The sequence below is a fragment of the Phalacrocorax carbo genome, chromosome Z (genome assembly GCF_963921805.1).
Source record: "Phalacrocorax carbo chromosome Z, bPhaCar2.1, whole genome shotgun sequence".
Taxonomy (NCBI): domain Eukaryota; kingdom Metazoa; phylum Chordata; class Aves; order Suliformes; family Phalacrocoracidae; genus Phalacrocorax; species Phalacrocorax carbo.
This window is the reverse complement of record NC_087548.1, coordinates 25334130-25357443: the sequence shown is the minus strand read 5'-3', so window position 1 is coordinate 25357443 and position 23314 is coordinate 25334130. Positions and strand designations below refer to the sequence as shown.

The 23314-nt window shown below is 40.3% G+C and overlaps 1 protein-coding gene across 14 annotated transcripts in view; it reads right to left on the bottom strand.

The window, feature by feature from the left end:
* ERBIN (erbb2 interacting protein) overlaps positions 1 to 22590 on the bottom strand; it is a 123665-nt gene extending 101075 nt beyond the window's left edge. For 2 of the 14 annotated variants that reach the window (XM_064439332.1, XM_064439336.1), the window contains exon 1: positions 21853 to 22075. The gene's annotated coding sequence lies outside the window, so the exon portion shown is untranslated. Of the gene's footprint in view, positions 1 to 21852; positions 22080 to 22435 lie in introns of those variants that run through there. The other 12 variants (XM_064439333.1, XM_064439345.1, XM_064439335.1 and 9 more) reach the window with 12 other exon arrangements.
* Between the last annotated feature and the right edge of the window lie 724 nt (positions 22591 to 23314).

The window sequence follows — 23314 nt, the reverse complement described above, 5'->3', positions numbered from 1 at the left end:
GATAGGTTATTAACCTTTCTCTAGATGGGATAACAGCATTTAAGTTAGCTTACCCAGGGCTGATTGTTTGAATTCGCTTTTATTTTTTGCACAGCGCTACTGGAATATATTACTATAAAATGGGTTACTGCCTTGTGTACATTATGTAGCATTCAAAGTACACTAATAATGCAGAAAATTATAGCAGAAGCCAGGTCGCCTCTACACAAGTGCTCACCCAGAGCAATAACAACACATTAAAACCACCAACACAGAGACCATGTTCTGTGACCCAACTGCAACAGACCATAACACTGCAGTGAATAACCCTAGCCTTCTTGCCAGAAAGCAACCACAATTAACAGTTCTTATGCATCTTTCTACAAGCTACTGCAAAACAAACACAGCAGTTAAAACAAAAGTTTATCATTCTTACATGTGAGGGTGAAAGAAGATATTATTAGTGCATTGTAAATTAACTGACACAGTAAGTGCACCCATAAATATTTTTTTCCTTATCTCCCTCAACATCTCTGGCAAGTCACCTACCCGAATAACTCTATCACTACCAATTCACACCACAGGAGTCTAAATCAGTTTCTGAACTTGGACCACAGAATCACCAGGAAGCAGAACAGAGTTTATTGAACCATCCACATGGATCTGTGAAAAAGAACTAAGGAGTGTTTTCAAGATGACAGGTATAAGGGGCCTTGCACAAAACCTAAGTTTCAAATCCACATATTAACTTTGTTTTACACCAGAATTAAACACAGACATAACACCATAACCACCATTCTACAATTACTTATTTTTGTCCCTGCCAAGTTTCAAAGTAATGCAAACAGAAAAAGTGTGCCAAAACACACAAAAAAAGTAGAACTGATTATCATCTCCTCCTCCTACACCAGCCAAAACCAGAACATATGCATTGCTAGCAAGCTTAAGTCCAAAACAGCTCCCCTTTTGTTACTTGTATGAATCGAGTTTTAACGCAATTATCAGGTTAACAAAATGTAACCAAAACCAACAAGAAGTTATTGCAGGACCTCAAATGGATGACTTCCTCTTAAAGTACTGCTCTTCTGGTGAGTCTCAAGCACATTCTCTGAAAGACAATCTATACCACCCACACTGTCACAAATACTCCCACAGCCCTCATGGGGAAATACAACTCCTTGCAATGGATGAGGCTTTAAAAAAGCTGCAATTATTTTAATTGGACCTGCCAGCTGCCTTTCATCTAGCTTAACATGAGGTTTTATTGAAAGTCTGCAGCCACAGTCACTGGCAAGAGTGGAGACAGTTGCTTACAAGTAGTTGGATCTATTTGTGAGAAGCCTGCTCTGCCTGGTGAGCTTTCGCTGAGTACTGCCATATACTATACAGGTCAGGGATACAAAGTTTTATTATGTGTTCCTGGCTAGCAGGCCGGAATAATGCAGTAAGTCTAAGATGTATATGGAACACACCCATAGCCTCATCTTGACAACATTTGTTGGGGCCACTTCCAATAATGTACCAAAAATACAGAAGAAAGAGGAGAAGATAAATTACAGAAGAATGGTTTTGTCATTTTGTTATCGGCTTTTAAAACAGCAAACACATCTCACATATTAAAAAAAAAAAAAGAAAAATTATGTCTACTACATCTAGTTATCTAAGTTAATAACGGGAATCTTTCCTGAAAGAAAAGGATTCTTCATGAGATCAGATACTGATTAGCACACTCTTTTCATAAAGCTTTCAATATACAGATGTAAAACTGAGTTTCTAAGACAAAGAACCGCAACAGAATCATAATTAAAGTAACTGTTTCTGCCACTTTCAGAGCACTCTGAGATTTAGCAAACTCAAACCTCCACACCAATACAATTGTTTAACACATCTCAGGTACCTTTTCCAAAACACTGCTGGTATCAGCTCCCCATGGTGCCATGGCCAACAGAGCTAGAAATTCTGAAGGATGACAGGGTTGATGACTGTACTGCTACTTTCCTGGCTTGCTCAGGAATAAAAAAAATTTGGGTTGCTGTCCCTCATAGTGGTGGCTCTGGAAGTTTCCTTCTGAATTTTTCCTACTCCTTTCCCACCTACAGCCAAAATTTTTGTATGACTAAAACACTAACATAAGTACTGTATTAAATGAATTTTATATCTGGCCAGCAACTCGCTTCTTACACACCCCATTGAGGAACTTCTGCTCTATGATGTAAAGACTGAAACAGCTTTCTTGACTCTTAACTAACAAGAGATGAATAACTTCCCTCTCCCTTGTCTTCCAGTCTCCCGCAGAAGGTTAAACTTTCAGTTCAACTTGAGCTTTAAGTGGTATCATTACAGATAGACAGTGGACTGTGGAACATGCTGACTCCTCCAGGTTACATGTCTGAGTTTACAAACATCTCCAGCAAGTCTTAAATTCTGTGTCACCTTCCATTGGTGCTTCAATCAATGGGCTTTCCACTATATCACAGTTAGTGAGCAAAAGAATACAGTAACTGTAGGGCTATATAAATAATGAACAATTGCACAGATCGTTACATAAAAGATTATTATCTAAGGACTACAAAAGAGGATCGGAACACTCCTCCATCCTCCTTTCTCTCCCTCTATTGACAAATAAGATGTTTTTACAGACACTCAGGAGACAGACATCGGTTTAACTCTACTGGCAACTGCAATACATTTCCCATGACCATTAACCACCTTCTTGTTAGTCAAAAATTGAAGACCTCTTTTTTTTTTATTAAAAATTGACTACCCCAGCATACAAGTGCTCGGTGTTAAGCTTGAGCCCAAAAGTTAAGGGTTGGGGAGGAGTAGGAAAATAAACATTTTATACGTAATTAGTAGAAAGATCTTTTGCTGTGGCATTTCTTCCCCTAATTCAAGTTTTTCCTACAACATGATAACTTAAGTAGAACTAAGGCTACAGCTTACTCCTAGCTTTTTCATTATCACATACTCCTTTTAATTAAAACACATGCTGCCTAATTAACATCAAGAGCCAATTCCAACTCAAAGCCCTGATGGGCAGGCCACTGTGTGAAAAAGTTACATGTGAGTTACAAAATAATTTCCAAAGTTAGGCATAACCAGGCTTTTCAGAACTAGACAGATTTGTGCTGTTCAGTGCACAAAATCATGCCTTGCAGACATCATCTGATAAAGAACAAGTATTTTTGTGGCTGCAAAGCCAAGTACAAGAACTATGACCTTTGATTTTACTCCACTATCACACTTGTGAAAACTATGCTGCATAATAAACAGAAGCTGTGAATGAAAAAAACAGGAGAAAACATTTTCACTGTACTCCATTTCTGGTCCTCTGTTACGGCTGATCCTTTTGGCAATAGCTCTACCACATGAAAGATCAGAGCCTGCCAAGCCATATGAAGTTTTGTTTAGCTATTGCAAAAGTGAAGGTGGGGTTAGTACTGCTGTCAAGCACTTCAGACTTTGAAAGAATTAAACCTAGAGCCCGTGCTTAAATCAGTAGTAATATTACATCATAATACAAGTCTATCTCTCACTTTGAGCAGACTTACTGAAGGAAAATGCCAAATGGAACATTGTCATGGACACTACTCCCATTTCATTATGAATTCCACACAAAGCCAACAAGCATCATCACATCACTATCTTAGCAATATAGGTGCAGTTGCTGATGGCAGTGAGCAATGAAAACAATCACTTAAAGCAGCAAAATAGATTAGAAATACACCATTAGTCAAGTTTTAATAGGGTCAAATACACTATTTGGGATATTCGTTAGTCAGTTCTACTGCATCAGTAGATTTATGTATAAAACCTTGTATTTTGCTTTCACAAGGAAGAGAAAAAAAAATTATCACCACAAAATTCTTCACCTTCCATTTTCTTCATCTACCATGACAAAGTAAAAAAGGATATTTAGATTTCTTTTAAGCATAGTTTAGCTGAATCTGTATTCCAAAATAAGGGGAAAATTAAAAAAAAAAAACTTATGAATTAATGAACAAAATTACCAGCATGGTGCAGATAAAACAATTTATAATTTAGCAGCTACATTATTAGAATTGGGTATGAGCAGAACAACCAAATATTCCCCACAACTACTTTCTGAAAGCTACTAAATACTTTGTGTATCTGATTTTTTTCTATTAAGTGGGACAAACAGAGGATGTATATAATTAGATAACACACCCTAATTAGTTAGCCTGTATTGCCAGAAGTTGTTTTGACACATATTTATTCCACTCAAAAAAAAAAAATCAGTAAAAAAATGCTTAAACATACTTGATCCCTATCTTTCGAAGTATTAATAGATAAAGCGGCTATGCAAAAATTCAGTTTGCTGGAAGACAGGTGATTACGGAAGAGGGCATCGACTTGCAGGCACCTTGTGAGTTTAGGTGTTTGCCATTAGGTAGCTGAACTGGTTTTTACACAACCTAAACACATAAATTTGACATTGGATCCTAGACTCTTCTCCAGATGAATGACTCGAGTAGAGAGGAGAAACGAAATCCTCTTCAGGAGTGTATGTTAATCTCACTAAGTTCAGCTTCACTACTGGCTATAACTTCAGCACGCAAGACTCACAGTTCATATCCAAGTATCACAACTGATACCAGAAAATTTATGATCTTAGCAAAGACAGTCATTTCTATTTTGGATCTTAAAATTAAGTGGTCTTAAAATAACTATTTCTCCTCTTATTTCAAGATCTATAAATACATACACATATACCTAAAAAGCAGTGTCCAACATGTATTCTAATGACAGAGCAGAATAAATGTAAACATTTCTAGTTAACTTTCATGATTTTTTTCTGCCCAGCATTTTAAGACATGACAGTTGCGCTGAAACTAGACTCCAATCTCTTTAAAATCTCTATGACTCTTCCCCAATAGAGACAAGACTATCTACAGCACCAAAACCAAACAAAAACCCAAAACAAAAAAAACCCAAACCTACTTCATGTTTTAAGTGGGAAAAATTCAGAAGAACGAACCTGAAAAAAAAAAACCTGAATGCAGTTCATAACATTCCAAATATTCACTTGGAGGGGGAGAGATAAATACAAACATGAAGTTACACCAAAAAGAGATACACATGCCCTCAGGTTCAGAGTCAATTCCAATTTACCATGCTCTAGATTCTTATTACAGATACACTCTCATAAATGAAGTAGACACATGAAGAAAACATGGAAAAAATGTACAATTATTTCACACTCATTTGCAAGGTCAACAGACACTTCATTTTTTAGTTCCTAATAACTGTGAATGCTTTTTTTTAAAAAAAAAATAGTGCAATTTGAATCAGGGGGGTGGCAGAAAGGGGAAAAAAAAAGACTGCATCATATTTTATCTCATGCAACCACAAATTTCAGTCCCAGAGAATTTAATATCATTACAGGAGTTACTTCTGCAAGTATGCAGAAGATGACCATTTGGAAGCGACCGTAAAGAAACAATTCACTATCTCCAGACCCTGCATAGGTTAATCTTTGTACTACAGAATTTGAAAGCAAAACTAACAACATTAGTTACCTTCTTGAATGTAACATGCAAAATAATTTGGGAGTTAATATACCCTGAGCTTTGCTGAGCTTTGTTTCCATCCTTGCACCCTGGGAAAAGAAATTATCTTCCAGCAATTGTTATCTCCTCTGATGTGCTACATGAAATACTTCTCAACCATAAAATACACAGTTATTTTGCAGATTAAAGAGCCGGACATACAAAGAGACAGCTACTGGCATGAGAAATAGCTTCTTATCTGCTTAGGGATGTTGTCAAAATTATCCATTTGACAAGTTACTACTCCAGTAAGCAACATCCAGCAAAGCTCCCCTTGCAGAAGTAGTTGTTGCTAACACTGGTGTGACTGAAGGAAGTAGTCCACAAAACTCAAATGTTTCTCACGCAGTGGCTCTGGGAAATGGATTGCAATGAACAACAACATAAACTCAGATCTCAAGAAACAAATTTTACTTAAGACTATAGGAATGAGGATACTTTGCTCCCCCTTCTATTAAAAACGGGACAAAATCTCACTAGTGCTTTTCGATATCACTCTGCTCTAGAGAACCACAAATAAACATAGTATCAGAGTCTTAAAGAGCTGGTAACAACACAGGAAAAACACATTTCTGTCTACCTCATGCCCACCAATGCCACCTCCTCCCTGCTGGCTTGGCCCTTCTGGGAAAGGAGAGAAAGACCAAAAGCTTTGTCACCTGCACTTCATGAGCATGGTACAGCCAAGTGAGACTGCAATAGCGTACATGGCCCCATGCCACGGTCAAACAGCACCTTCACACCAGGTGGCAGATTTCCTTGAAAAATTTAGAATGATGAAGCTAAATGCCTTCTATTCTTCCATCCCTCACCTAATTATGCTGCACCTTTAATCCCTCTATGAATTGGTTCTACATTGCTCTTCCAAGAGGAAATAATAAAATATAGTAAAGGCACCACACATTATCAGTGAGAGCTATTTCTCATTACATCACTGTACCAGTGATATTACATAACATATGAACTTGTTTACCAATCATACTGACTACCTATCACCCACCAGTTCTACAGTCACACTAGCCTTGGGGGTCTAATTTGAAAGCAGAGCATCCCACATTCAAATGCTGTTGATCTACACATTTCAACCAAGAGATTTCTCCAGAGAATGGAAAGTGTAAAGCCACAGGAAATCCCAAGGAACTAAAGAAATTAGATACAAGTCTCAAGAGCAAGCGCTCTGAAAGGTAGCTTTCAGGAAGAGGACTTCAATGCTGCTTCTCCTTTTCCAATTTCAGTTCTTATTGCGGTTAGTTATTTCCCACCACTGCAGCAATTACAATCTATTTTACAGATCGGCATGAAATTCCCAGCCTACTGTCGAAGTCTAGAAGTCAACATGCGTATGGCAAAAAAGCAGTAAAGACGGGGTGGCATACTTTAAATCTGGGTAAGTACCCCAGTTTTTAACCACACTTCTGACTTTTATGGAAGGATTATTGAGGATCAAATCAACAATGAAGAGAAGAGCAACACTTACATTTACTGTGATAAAGCAGAAGATTACTCCAAACCAGAAACTGGAACTCAAAAGTCAATTCAACTCCCATGGTGCTTAATTCAAACTACAGACTGCTAAAGAAAGAGCAACCCCCACCTTCCCTTCACACCTGCCTTGTATTTAATCTAGGGTTTGCACCACCACACCACAGATAACTGACCCAAAAAGCCTAACCCTGCAAGATATTGGGGGGATTTTTTTTCTAGTTACATCAGCTTTCTGATTAACTCTCTGACCTGCAATAATAAGCCTTCACCTATGCAGCAAAGGACCCGTGCAGGAAGGAAAGCAGCAGCATTACTGCCTACTGTCAAAGAAGATGCAGCAGAATGTAAGACTATACGTTCAGTCACAGGCTTTCTAAATTAAGACTCCTTTAAAAGTAAAGGTGATAACTTCATTATTATTGATATTTTTCTCTTAGTATCAAAAATATGCATCAAAAAACATATGCAAGCACGGTTTAATGCTCACAACAGCACACTCCAGTAGCAAAATTCATTCATGTGGGTCACATGTATTTGTGATATATATAAACACATATACACACACAGAGATAAACAAAAATATAAATTTTTTAATTTAATCTGCTTTGGATTCATAGTTTTCGTGGATTTTTTTCTGAAAGAATCATCCAGTGAAGACAAGAAGTTTGTCAAGGGAGCAACGGGGAAATAATTTTTAAAAATATTAACAGTACCAAGTATCTCCAGGCAAGAAGCGAAGACACTCAGTTAGGTTAGTAGATAGTTATGGTCCACACAGTGACTTATGTCAGCAGTTCATGTTCTACATTCTGAGTTCAGAGCTAGAAGGAATATTTACAGGATGTGGTCTTCTTAACTTCTTAGCAAGTGTTGCACATGTTTTTGCAACAAAAAGTCACTTACCTACAAAGCAATGCTTTACATTTATAAAAGACTTGAGGGAAGGGGACTAAAGTACACAAAACAGATTGGTGCCCCCAGCATGGTAAGTTTAAATATTTTTACACTTATTTTCTGTTAACCAAAAAACCCTCTTAAATTCTGAAGTAACCAATACATGAAGGTGCCTTGTCAAGAAGTGCTTACGATAAAGGATTTCAGTTGTTCAGTTGGGGCTAATTGCAATATTAAGGTTTGTGGGTTTGTGTTTGCTTTTTTTTTAGAAAATTATTCAATTAATAGCAACCTGTAATTCAAACCCAGAATATTGAATAATTTGTAAAATGAAAATAAATCGAAAGCTGAGATACACAACAGGGCCACTGATTTAGATTAATCTTTCATCTGTCCCAGTGCTCTTAAAAAGTAACTGAAGATGACAAAATGCACCTCAAACTTTCTATAGCATCAGAAGCTGCCCCTTTATAGTAGATGATACCCATTACTTAGAGGAGGATGCACCCTACTTCCAATCTAAAGATTATTTCTCCCATGTGAAGTCCATATAAAACAGTTCCCATTAACCCCAGATGTTTGGACACAAAGCAAGTCCAATAATTGGTATGGATGAAAACAGTCTCTCTGCAGTGCACGCAACCTTCTCATCCAAATTCCTCTTTTACTGCTCCTTCTACTAATTGATTAACTAAGAGCCATCCATGTCACATACCTGAAGAACACATCTAAGAGTAAATCCTTACAGGAAGAAATCATATCAGGGGTTTTGCCCCTTTTTTTTTTTTTTTTTAATGTTCCATGATGCTGTTTTCTGGCCAGCTCCCAAGTCAACATTACCATTATCTTGGAAAGCCAAAGAAGGGACACATTCAGGGAGAAACCGCAAGAAAGCATAAAACAAAGCGTAACAGCCAATATACTTTTTAAAGTCACATCACACATATGTCATGGTTAATTAAATCACACAGATTAAAATTAAGTTGCAAAGTACCTTAAAAAAAAATAATCAAGACAACTGTTTAACTGAGAGGTAACAAAAGAGATACTAGGTAAATCCAAGAAGTTGGTTCAACAATGCTATCAAAAGCACAGAAAGGTGTTCGCAGAAAATTTGGAATGAACTCCAAAGGGGGGGGGGGGGAATTCAGCAGGCTCCACAGCCTCACTTGTCTATTAAAACCTGAAATGGCAAGGGCTTTAATGAGAGTTTAAGTTGGTCAGACACTGCGGGAAAACAACGTATTATAACTGTTGCAAGGATACTGCGATTTGCCAGCATTTACAGGTTCTGAACAGCAAAAAACCAACCTTATATTATGATTAGGTTTTGTGGAACTGCCTCAACAATATGATAGTAGCAAGTCCAACCTGAACACAGATGTGTGAACTAATTTCCAAGTTCATTTGAAAAATAATTCTTGTTACTAGTGATGACAAAGACTGAACTGGGAATAAGTTTTTAACTTGATATTTCACACTGAAAATGCCAGCAAACCAGGCCAGACTCCAGAGAAATAACAAGATACCTCTAAGGTAGAGGGAGGAGGTAGACACCCATAGATACATGCTATGGTGCACTGGAAGTACATTTGCAAAACACAAAGGGACAGAAGGAAAGCATAGACCTAATCGTATATTTTTTTAATTCCTACTATTTCTGGTAGTTCCTACAATTCAACAGAATAGAACTGTAGCCGCTGATACCTGGGAGATGAGCAGAAACACTAGAATGAATTGTGTTTGACCTGGTCAGGCTTCCCTTCGGCTAGCAAGACCACTGCTCACTCATGAAACACAAAATTTGGCGACTAGAACGAAGACAGACGCCACATTTCACAGAAGAATGAAGGCTGAGAAGGAAGACAGCTCCTGTGTACCTGAACATGTTTTCTAGAGATTTTCCTGTAACAACCCAAAAGAAGGCTGAGATCAGACAGACTAACATACATCACAGAGAAGAGAGTTGGACTGCCAGAACAAATACAAAAGCACACAAGCACACAAGAACCCAGCTGGTATGGACCTAGACACAAACAAGCAACTCCAGAAGTTGTTTTGGACCACACACCTCATCAGTCAACATATGAGCACATCCTTAGTGGGTGGTATTGCTGCCATGGGACAGCTAAAAATTTCATCAAGTAGGAAGGGTAGAATTTAAAACAGGAAAAGAAACACCAGCATCTCTTTCAATCTAGGAAACAAGAACAGATCAAACTTCCACTGTGCTTCACTCACATCTGAGCTCCTGGTATCACAAAAAGGGCATGGAAATGTCAATAATTATGGCCTCTGCTACAGCCAGGCTTCAGATAATCTACTTTATTATCAGCTAGGAAAATAAAACATTTGCCCTCACTCCCTCTCGTCTTTCAGGGACCTTTCACTTCTTATACAGGACTAAGGACCTTACGTAAGATAATTCACTAAGGTTAATTTTTAACTGCATGTCTAATCATAGTGATGGAAGAAAAAAAAAAAAACAAGAGAAAACAACACTCCTTTCTGGACAAGCAAAATTGCTTTGAAGCTATATACTTCATTCCTCTGGGTTTAAGAGCGCTACAAAATCAAGGCTTTCAAATTATTTCAGGTAAGAAAAAACTACGCAAAATACTAGTCAGAAACTAATCAGAGGGAATTACAGCTTCTAGAGACACATGTATTTTTCTGCCGATGCAATTTTTAATATCTTTGCCTTCTAACTAGGCAGAGTAAAAGTAACTACCACCTCCTTTGCAAACAAGGAAGTAATATGCAACAAGATAAACTCTATCCTGGGCTTGTTTCATTATCATAATAAAATCCTGCAATATTTGGAGCTATGAGTTGTAAACGTTTCCACTTCCTGTCTTGAGAATTCGCTGGAATTAGTGTTTGAGCAGAAGTAACATCCTTCACTGCTCATTTTTATTTTATTTTTACTTTCATCAACCCTCGTTTTCTGCCTGCAGTATCAAGCAATTACATACAACTCTCAAGGGATGTAAAGAAACACATACACTACCAGCCTTATAAAAAAAAAGAGATAAACACCATCACCCAACCCCCACATCAAAAACAAACAAACAAAACCCCCTCCAAAATCCACCTCCCCAACTGTATACTGTGCACAGGCCTAGATATTGAAGGAGGAAAACATAATACTCTTTTTACTATACAGCACCCCTATTGATAGCCTCATTTCAAATTCCATCTATGGCATATGTTGATCAAAAGAAAAAGCAGGGTATGGGGAAAGAAACAGTAGTGAAAATGCTGAAGGTGTAAGTCAGCGATTGGTATTTAATACTATCCTCAAAACAAGAAGTCCTTTTTAACCCCTTAATTCAGCAAAGAAACCAGATTTGAAAAACTTAACTACCACATTCTGTTTCGCCTTAGTGTGATATTTTTATTCATTTGACATATGTTGCTTCCTGAATGGCGTAAATGTATTTTAGCATTCCAGAACAAAATTGCTCTCGTCATGTTTGGCAGTTCATGTACAATGCAGCCAGGAAGCCACTCCTTAGACTATGCAGCCATCTGCAGCAGATACCAAAGGTTTTTAAACAAGCAAGCTGCACTGCTGTAAATATGCAGTATTTCAACATACAGGAAAATTCTCATCCATTAACCAGACTTCCCATCTAATTGCCTAAATTCAGGCAATCTGCAACTCATAACAGTTCAGTACAAATGACAGTGAAAGAGAGAGGAAGAGAAAGAAACTATTTGTCCTCACAAGATTCCTGGTTACTTCATTATTCTGCTTTCTAAATTGTGTGGTCCATATATTAAAACAAAACAGCCCCTGATGGCCTGCTTTACACGCACTCACCCCCAGAATGTAATTGCCCAGAATTCCTAGCTAAAACTAGGATGGATCACAGGTCAGAACAACACAGGAAGAAGTGTTCAGAGGAAGGCCATATCGAACACAATATGAGATACAAAGCAAGCAGAGGCTGGGTACGTGGGAGCAAGAGGAAGAACCAGACTCAAAACCCTCTGCCCAGAAAAATTGCTGCACCAAAGCTAGACAGGCTCCACAATTCAGTCTGTGGGGACAGGAACACAAGTTCATACATTCATAGACTACAGGTCAAAAAAAACAAAACAAAAAAATAAAAAAAGAGGAATTCATGTGGATATGTGTATTCATTCCCCGTTTTGGGACAGTTAGATTTAAAACAAAAAAAATCATCTTACCAAAACCACACAAAGATGTACCCCAACAGCTAAAGCACTACACATTGCCCTAATGAAAGTCCTTACTTGAAGAAATAGCACATAGAACTGGACTTCCATTATACTTTAGAATATTCTCCCGTAAAGAACACTTCTGTCTGTCTTGTGTTACCCACTTCAATAAGCTGGTTCATTTTTAGCTTTTAAGTTTGTTTAGTATAAAATGCAGTACTAAAACCAGTAAGCTTTTACTTACAATGCAGCTTCAAAAAGAATTTTACTTTAATACACCTTTTTCACTGGTATGATAAGGAGTAACCACTATTTCTATATGGAGCAAAAGTTCAAAAAACAAAATCACTATCCTCCAGGTTCTGAGCATCTTCTCCCTCTTGTTTATACAGTAATTATGACACATAGTAGCTCAACATTATTCTCAGCAGTTTTAAGAGTTACTATCCTGGGCAAATAAAGGAATCCCTGAACTGTACACCTCTGTCTCTTTTTTCCTTCTACATTCATTTTACAACTGATGCATAAATCCTGATGCATTCCAGTTAGCTGCTCACAACCGTGATGCACAAGAATTACTTTCCTTTGCACTAACTCTGGTCCTAACTGCAAGACTCTTCATATCTTCCATGTGGCTAAGCACCGTCATTCTTGTCCTCTGTTTCCTCAGCTTTGCTCTCACAGCACACATTTGATTTTTGCCAACTTATAATCTCTTTTCACTCTCAACACAATAATGAAGCGTTTAAGCTAATATTTTTGTACTAAATTATTTTTCTCTTTATTTAGCATCATGTTGCTCTAAGCTAACAGATGATGATTAAAGAAAAAAGAAAAGCTGTTATGTTATTTTTGTTTTACTACATCAGGCATTTTGGAGATCAGTTAACCAACTGTTATAACAAAATTAACAGAAGGCTATTCTTGAGTGGTTTCCAAAGTATTTTTGCCTCTTTAGATAGGGAAGAATGATAGCTTGCTGCTTACAGTAAAAATTTTAGGAATTACATGGAATTTAGACAATTATACTGAAGTACAGTTTCTCTTAAAAGTGTTGTTATCAACATAGGTAATAATTCCCTATCTGAAGTCAAAAACACATTTTCCACCTGACAGGAGGTTTAACTAGAACTAAGAGTCTTCCTTCCCATCACAGTGTAAATTATAGCCTCAAAACTAAATTCAAGCTGATTTAATAATAACTCTGCTTAAAGCATTACTTAACTTCTGACATCCTATGCTTTCCAGCAAGAGAAAAAAAAAAAAAAGAAAAGAGGTACAATACTACTTAGACACCACTGAAGTAAAAAGTGGGACAGTGCCATGCTGATTTGCTATTAATGTGGCAGCTTCTTTTCTCCAAATAGGAAAATGGAACTGATTAGCACAATGTAAGAATTTCACAAAATTTCGTAACTGTGCTTTCAAATAGTTATCCAGTGCATACTTCCCTTCAGTCCTTTCACAGATTAAAAATAAGTTAATACAAGCTTGGGGAAAATTAGTAACATTCTGATTTTGAGTGAAGGTTATTCCTCTGTAGATATTTCATACTCTGAAGCTGAAATGCAAGTCTTTGTCAAAATATGACACAAATGGAACGACTGGTGATCTACGGCTCTAAAATGAGCAAATATGTATTTGAATTCAGCAGAAACAGGCAGGTAATCACTCCATCTGGGACAGACAAGAGAAAGCAAGCACTGTTCTTAAAAGTTTAAGGAACAATTTGTTGGTTCTTGATCAGTTGTCTTAAATAGAGGGAGAAAGGACAAGAAAAAAGTCTTGATTAGAGACGTTTCTCTCCCATCCCATAACACTTTCTTTTAACCTGCTCCATTGAGAGGGCCATAATCCTTCCCTTGAGGCATCACAGGCTGCCACTGCAAAACCAATTCAGTAACACCAACGTCAAGAAAGACTACAGGACGTTTGAAACCTTGACAATACCTCTCCCACAGATCCCGCAAATTTCCCACAGGAAAATCCCACAGAAATGTTTGCCTGCTCCACCGTCTTTCTCTAGAAAGAACAGCATTGCAAAAAGCACACAAGAATCCATGATCCTCAGCACTTCTGCTTTGCTTCAGTAAAGCAAGACACATAAGTGGTTCTCGAGAACTAGAGGAGCACACCCAGATAAACTCAGTCCAAAGAGTAAATTATTCTCATCTTATTAAAGCCTATTTTAAGTCTATCTTGCTTTTCAAGTATTTTTATTGTTTATATTTTCATCTAAATAGGTGAAATCTCTGGTAGTGGACCCAAAGCATTAACATTTAGATTAAGAAAACTACACTGGAAGACAAGGATTCTCTAATAGCCACAGAAAGCTCCCTCCCCCACACAGCATTGTTCAGGAAACAAAGGTCTCCTAGAAGATACAAGTAAGATGCGCTGTAGTTAAACAATAGAATAGTAAAATAGTAAAGCTCTGATAGTTTCTCCCACCCCCATATCAACATTTCTGATCTTATCCATCAGAATCAGAGCCAGTTGGCTTGCCAAATCCACAGTTCCAGTTGATTTCCCCTTCCTGTCACATTCCCAGAAAGGATGGAAACACACAGGTTTAATCATCTTTTTCTCCTCTTCCTACTTAAGAGTCCTTAATTTGTTACTTTGTTTTTAATAATTTTTCAACACCCATCTGTGAACTGGCAAAAGTGACCTTTACGTAAAATTCTAGGTTTGTTCCAAGTATTATTTTCTAGCATTCTACACTCTATTCCCTCTGTCTGTAATGCCTCCCAGGAGTTCTGCTAAAGAATTAATGAATATTCTCCATTACTTAGAATATATCACCCTGTGGGAGTTTACTAAAGCACAACTGAAATATACGGTATAAAGGTTGATGTCTTTCTGATTCAGAGCTACCCAACTTTTTATTTTATTCCCTCAGTAATGAACTCCATTGCCAACCCCCTCAAAAAATATACAGGACCTCAGAACTGAACGACCTGCAGCTTCAGGGTTAACATCACATATGATTATGTGACCAGAAGTAACCTGAAATTAGTATATTCTCCTAAAGGGAGCTAATTGCCAAGCTGATATTCCAGGTCATCACAGACTACCACAGAAAGCAAGTGTATCAGCAGCAGGGTATCAGTGCACATCACCAGCTGTCTGCACATTCATCTCCTTCTGGTATACACATCTACCTTGTAGGCCAAAGTGGAAACTAAGTAAATTCAACACCTGCATATTATATTCTGTAGCATGGGCATGGAAAGTGAGCATTTACAGAACATTTAAGCCATGAAAGAATTAAACCACTATGCTGCCATACTTTCAGTTTACTTTTACTGAAAACACAGGCCTCAAGCTTGTAAATACTTCTGCAGCCAAGCTTTTTTATTTGTTTTAACCACAAGCATGTATAAGCACGTACAGATTATTAAGCATAACATTTCCACAGAGGAAAAAACACCTATAATTTGAATTAGTATCACTATTTAAGAGTTCTCTGATATCCAGTTTCAAATATAAACCTCCATCCTATCCCCAGCATTACCTCTAAGTAAAGACAGAAGACCCGTAATGAATTGATCAAATTGGCTAACAATTGGGTTGATCTTCTAATGTATCATTTCTCCCTGAAGAAGAGTAATACCACAACAACTACAGTCACATGCTGGGGAAAAGGCAGCAGTTCTTAAAAAGTTTCTTAGCAGCCTACCAGAAGCCTTCCAGACAAGCCTGGAAACACTTTATACCATCCAAACACTTAAGATGACATCCACAGTCACTCTGGATGACTGAACCTGTGACTGACATTCACAGGCATCTGGCATTGCACTTCAAGCATTTGTTCAGACGTACAGATGTAGCTTGAAGCCTCTATGCCCTCTCCTTCTTAGGAGAGTTGGTAGTTTTGGAAGATATGCACTGAAAAACTCTGAGGCCAAGGAGGCCAAGGAAGGCTGAAGAAATAATTTCTGGAGCTATACTAAACTTATACCCCACATTATGGGACAGAGAACTAAGGAAGAACATGAAACTTTTCTTCTAGAACTGCCTGGGAAGACAGAGCCCCCTGTGCAGCTGCTGCAGGAAATTCTCATACCAACTGGAATTGAAAACTGATGGGAAGGCTCCAAAGACAGCAATAAAATTCAAAGCACAGTACTTCAAACATCAAGACCATCCTCCATCCTTCTGCAGCTACCTTCAACTTACTGACAGAACTTCAACTATTTTAAACTCAGTTATTAACACTGGAGCTTTCCCCACCATTTGAACTCAGTTATTAACACTGGAGCTTTCCCCACCAGAGAGAATATAGCCCTGGCTGCTTCAGAAGGAGATACCACCCATTCCAAATTAAGAGCTGAATTTTAAGTGTTTCATTTCAAGTATTTCTAACTTTTACTAACACCTCAAACCACTTCAGAGCTGCTTCTTCTCCTAAAGCTAGCCCCTGACTGACACAGCTAGCAGCCACTGAGCACTAGGAGCTCACAGGAAGACAACTATACCCCAACTACCTACTTCAGAAGTGCAAATTTAAGTTCAAGAGAACACAAAACACTGCTAGAACAAGTATTTCCTTCCTGTTTGCTCCTAGAAAGGAAAGTCTACTCAAACAGTTGCAATCTTCCCCACCGGAAATGTGTAATAGTCCAGAACAGTCAGACCATTCACCACTTGGACTGTAGGTACTGAATGATACAAATTTGGAAAGGGAGAGCATGCACCCAATGAATTACAAACTGATCACTCAGAAGATACTGACCTACAGTTTCTTCCAGTTATCATTCTCAAATATGCATCTAAATATAGGAATCTTAAAGAATGTTTGCTTTTAGCAGTTGTTTTACTTTGCACATATAACATATCCTTATGCTTGCAGAACTAAATTACACAAGACCACGAAACAAAAGTTTGAGAAACCATAGTTCTATTTACAAAAGATGCAAGAGTGTATAACACTGGGTATTTAATAATTGAGAGACTGTGAACAAAGTTGTGCATTTTGAAATTACTTACCATCTTTCTGGTAGCTTTATTCTTACAGAGACAAAAGCTGTCCTTCCAGTCATAAGTAATCTTTAGGGTCTAGACTGTGCCTAATCATTGGACAGGTGGAGAACAGAGAAAGGCAGAAAGCATTCTCCCACCCTTCTTAGTCAAAGCTGTGTATGAGACTTATTACCTAATGTTTTCCTGGCCATGTCAAAAAGCAGGACAGAAGAATACGGCTATACTGTTGTTTATATACTGAAGTGGTTAAAGTGGAGAGGAGTGTACATACTACCTTATCTAACAAGGTTGAGCCTTCAAATGCAAGAAGCTCCAAAGGCTTGGCTACTTTCTGATGCTATTACAATTTCTAAGACAGCCAGAGCAGTCAAGATTGTTCACAGTGTTCTCACATGCTGCTTAAACATCCCTTTTTGTTCCCATGTATAATGATCACTTAGTATCAAGTATCAACAAATTAGTTCCAGATACAGAAAGAACTAACTAACTTTTCAACTCAAAATACCCTAAGGAAGCTAGTCACAATGTAAGTGTAAGTACACTTCAGTTTGGTTTCATTTAGACCAAATGAAGAGGTTTGTTTAGCTTTATTTTGCAATTATGCAAAGTCACAACGTATTTTTAAAGGTCAAAGGTGAAATTTAGTATTGAAACATCATCCTTCTGTATCAGCTTCAGGGAAAGTACAGGTGAAACTGAACAGGGTAATAAGCCAATTACCTGTATTGAAATTTAAGCATCAAAGGAACCAAGTATCTTAAGAAGAACAGGTAACTAACGAGGGAGAACAGAAAGAGCAGAATTTTCCCAAGATTACTATAGAATTAAAATACTACCAATTCCAGCATAGCAATTTTCACTTCTTCCATTTCTCTTAGGCAGAAGATGAGACTTATAGATCTCTCCTAGATCAGCATCCTCACTTTCAAATCTTAACATTTGTAAGATTTTCCTCACAAATCAAGAATATTGTGTTTTTAATTAGAAATGAAGGCTGTATTTCAATAACCTTTTTACTACAACAAAAAAACCTTTCAGAAATACCTACAACCATCTTGTCATTAGAGCAGTCAAGTTTATATATCACCTGTCCCCTTATAATCTTAAGCTCAACAGAATTGCTTACCAACTGTTACCAAATAAATGAGGCAGTGTTGTTTGGGCCCACTAATTTTTACCAACAATTACTCAGCAGGATACAGCATGCCAGCTGTGCTGATACAGTGGGCTCTGCATGCCACCCTCACAGTTGGAAACTGCAGTGGCACACTGTAGCTGCTCCCCAAGAGACGAAGAGAACTATAGTGACCGTGGGAAACCCATGTTTGAAGCTTTGACAAGTGCCCACCCCACCAAAAAAAAAGTACCTCTTGTCCAGAACTGGACCAGAGCCTGCTGTGTGAGTAGACATAGAACTGTTCACAAGTTGCCCACAACAGTAACAAAAAGATATTCCCTATCCATTCAAAACATTAAACAAAACTTTAAAAATCAGTTAAACTTTCAGAAGTTGTAGAAGATTTCACCTATACCTCACAAGCGTGCCTTGGACTTCACAGATGTTCCAAAGTCACTAAGCTAGCAGCGTAACAGGTTACCACAAACACTGCACTTTCTAAACGGGGCCGGGGGGGAGAGGGCTGGGGGATGAATTATCTACAGAATATTTACTACACAAACTGATAAACATGTTACCTTCAATGTTTTTATTCTGATATGAAAAGTGTTGTTGGACATATTGTTTTATCAACTCAAAAGCTGACAAGGTAAAATAGCGATGGTTCTAAACCTTCGTTTTCCAGATAATTCACGTTTAACTACCTATATCAACTGTCACCATCAACATTTGCATTCTCACACAGGCATACAGTCTACTATTTTTATATCTATAAGAGTAGCTTTTCTGTCAACTCAGCTAGTTACTCAGTTGGAAAAGGTTAGATTCTAATTCCACCACGTGGAGTAAATATCAGACCCTCCTTTGGTCGATCAGGTTATTCCATAGGGAGAATCTGCTGAAAAGATGACATATCAACCATCTGATTTTATGTAACATTTTCCCTAGAAGATTTTTCTTTTTGCCTGGGAGCAGGAAGAACAAAAAAAACCCAAGGAAACAAAGTGGACAGCCAGTGATTCATTACACCCCTACAGGAAAACTGAGTTAAGGAATTTGCTCCCATCCCCTTCTATTTGTAGAACTTACTGCTAACATGCTATGTATTACATATGTTACATATGTGGAAGCCTCTCCTTAGCTCTGGTATTCCAAGCACGGCTCTTTATGCCTGGGACTACAGACTCTGAACGAATTCCACTGAGGACAAAACATAACACCTTTTTTTTACACCACCTGCTTAATACACTATGCAACTTCTAATCAATAATACTTTCTCCATGTCATCAATTCTATAAGAATGTGATGCGCAAATGGATACCCTATAGAGCACTACATTTACACCACACATTATGTACTGAGCAGCTTATTCGTAAGGCAAATCTGTTCACATTTTTACTAATATCATAATCATCCTAATGATAAGAATATTTCGTAGTGTGCCATATGCTGTAAATTCTAGCTCTTTGATTGCAAGCATACTTAAGATTACAGATGTTTACTTCAGCTTAATTTAATTCATGCGCAACATACAGCCAGGTCAAAAGAATGTTTCCCCAAGCCATCGACACATACCTTGTTCCAAGCAACATGAACCACCATGTGTACACTTAAATCATCTCATTCATAATATGAATATCAATGTCAGACTGATTATTAGTTGAGACAGTTGATATCAAGAAAGAATACACTCCTTCATAACCCCTAAACTATGTTAATGACATGAATGGCATTCTGTGATATAACCATTAGCTGTAAGCAGAACTGAATTACACTTTCATCATTAAAAAGGGCCTTATCCATAGCTACCATGGTAACAAAACACTAGTGTAAAAAGTTGTGGCTCGACTACAAGGATCTATTCTTCTACATAGCACTGAAAAATACCAAGTGCATCATGAGAAACACAAAAGATCTGAAAAGAAACAAAACTGCATCCATTATGAACATAGTGGTTTACAACTAAATTTGTCGTGTACTGCTACAATTCCCACCCCACCCCTCCCAAGAATCTCAAGTCATTATTGGGACTGAAACACTGCTCTGGAAAGTGATCGTTCTTTGTAAAAGGATTACTCTATTTAGACTTCATTGCTTTTCTGCCAAGCATCAGCCATATAAGGAAACCGAAGTTCACTGCCATTTATTTTGTTCAGCCCTTTCTGACGCCTAAGAATAACCCTTACTGCTGCCTGGAAAGGTAAGTGTATAAATTGCAATCCAAATAATTTACTTGTTATCAGCTATAGAAGTCAGTTTAGGTCAGTTTAACGTTAACATTTTTCCCCTTACAGAATATCAAACGGATGGAGTTGGGTTAATAACTTTTTCCTGAAACAGTGCTTGATGCTCTTAAAGAGCTACGTATCTGGGAGTGTTGAGAATTTTGCATAGAAATTACTTAGTCAAAGCCCCACAAATACTAACGCATCCCAGGCGCTTCAGAGACTGAAGCACACACACCTCATCTGACAAACACACTGCTTTCAAGTTTGACAAACAGGAACAAAAATTTAAGTAAGCTAGCACAAAGCTATGGCTTATAGCTCATTTTGAGCACAAACAACAGGAGAAATGCCTTGCCTTCACAAAACAACTAATCAATAATTGCCTCTTTCAGGCATATGAAACGAATCTGGGGGGAGCAATATTGCTTTAACTACATGCAACTAGTTAGTTGGCGTAATTTAACATGCACCAGCAGCACAAAACGGTACACCAAAACTTCCCATTTAGTTTCCCCTCCGACAGCTTTGAACGGGACTCCTTTCAAAACTCATAAAGGAGAAAGCGGTCACCAAAACCAAACAAGACTACAATAATTCGGAGGTTCAACTGCACACGCTTTTAAGAAGTCAAACCACTAGCTAGTTTTTGTTGGTTTTCTTTTTAATGGAGGTTCTTAGGATAAGCTCGTGCTAGGATAAAAAAGTAATACAGAACTCTCCCATACAAGCTGGAAAACACGCAGTCCAACTCGTCATCTTGAGGACCGAGAGGGGGCCGAGGAGAGGTGGCGGCAGCAGTCGAGGGGAAAAACTGCGACAACATTTACAGAGGACTATAAACAGATTGAGCAGCAATCTTGAAGAAGACCGGCCAGACACTAACCGATATTCCACAAAACAAGGTAAAAGACAAAACAAGAAAGGGCAGACACAGGCAGCCCCAAGCCTCAAGTTCTCTAGATTAAACAGGAGATACTACCTCCTTTAGGGCTTTCTTATTTCCCGAGAAGTTAATTACACTCGCAGGGTTAGCAGTTGTTTTGGAAAGGAAGGAGCTGAAGCAGCAGAATCACGGAGCCGAGCAGTTTCAGTTCAATACCTTCTCCGACCGAACAAAGAAACTTTTGTGCCCGAGGAGCTTGAAAACTTTCGGTCTCCCCAGACTCCTTCCTCTGCCTCCATGAAACCAGCGACTACAATCATACAAACAGCATTTCGGCGAGAAAGGGAGAAACACAAAGGACGGCTAAACCACGCAAGGCGGAAAACAGAGAAAAATAAAGGCCAAAAACAGGATATCAAAATGAAGCGTGAACTCTTTCCTTTTTCCCCACCCCCTTCAGCAGAGGAAGGATTTTGCTGTTGTTGCCGCTCCTGCTCCCCAAGCCTTCTCCGTTTAATTTACCTTCTCTGTCGGGCGCCTAGACCAGATCCAGCCGGCGGCAGTTTCTTCCGACCCCAAGGAAACGCATTAAATCCAACCACCTTTCCTTCCGTCCGGGCTAAGGGGGCACCGGAGCCCAGAGCCGAGGGAGGGAAAATATAAAGATGCAACAGCTCTGGGCGAGGACGGGGGCGGCGGAGCGGAGCGTGCGACGTGCGTGTGCTGGGGGGGAGGGCGGCGCCGCGGCCCGGCCCGCCCCCCCCGGCCCCTCCCGGCCCCGGACCCCTCCCCCGCCGGGGCCTGCCCCGCGGCGGCCCCGAGCCGCCCCCGCCCGACAGGCACGGCGCCCGCCCACCGTCCGGCCCGCTGCCCCCCCGCCCCGGCCCCGGCAGCGCGGCCCGGCCAGGCCCGCCGCCCCTCGCCCGCCGGCCTGCCTCCCCGCCTCCCCGCCGCGATGTGCGCCGCCGCTCCGCTCCGCTCCGCCCTGCCCCCAGCTCCTCGCCCGGTGCCGCGCTGCCCGAGGGCGGCCGCCGCCACCACCCGCGCCGCCGCCAAGGGCAGGGGGCAGCGGGAAGGCCGCCTGCCTCGCCTCGCCTGGCCTCACCTGCCCGCCCGCCGCCGCCGCCCTCTCTCCCCGCCTCCTTTCGCACACTTCCCCCTTCTCCCGCCGCCTCAGCCTCCCGCCCCCCCTCTCTCCACGGCCTCGGCAGCGGGGCAACGGGGAGGCGGTGGGGCTGGCGGGGGGGTGGGGATGCCCCGTGTGGGGGGTGTACACGACAGGGGGAAGGGGGGTAACCGGGGGCAGGCACTGCGGGGGGCCGGAGCGACGCCGGGTCCGGGCGGAGGCGGCCGCGGGGGAGGGGTCGGACGAGTAACGCCAATTCCGCCGGGTGCCACTGGGCTCCCCTCCCCCAGCACCGCACCGGTGTGGGGCCAAGCGCGGGAGACCGGAGCGCAGCCAATCCCGAGCTAGGGGCGTCGTGAGGGACGGACCGCCGCAGCCAATGGGGTTCGGTGGGGGGCGGGAGCGGGCTGTGGAGGAATGGGGCGCGGTGGGGGCGGGGGTGGCCCGGCACGGCTCGGGCCGGCTGACGGAAGGTGGGAGAGGCGGCCCGCCGGGGGACGGGGCCGCACCCCAGCTCCGGTGCGGGCGGTACCGGGCCCGGGACCCAGCCGGGACTGAGCGAACCCTGCCCTGGGTGCCGGTGTCGCTGGTTTTCCCCCGCCGTTCCGTGAGAATATGCTTTCTGCAGGGGCACGTCGCTTCCCCATACGAATTCAGTCCCAAATGATTAAAGTTTCCTCAGGCATGAGCAGCTCAACTTCCCCATTTAATAATTGCATGTGTTCTATCCCAAGTGCTGGGCCGATCGATGGCGTGTGAGGTGTTGGCTGTCCTACACCCACGCTCGTCCCAGCAGCCCCCCTGCCATTGTGCCTTGCACTCTATAACCCTCAGTCACCAGGATCTGGGGGAACGAAT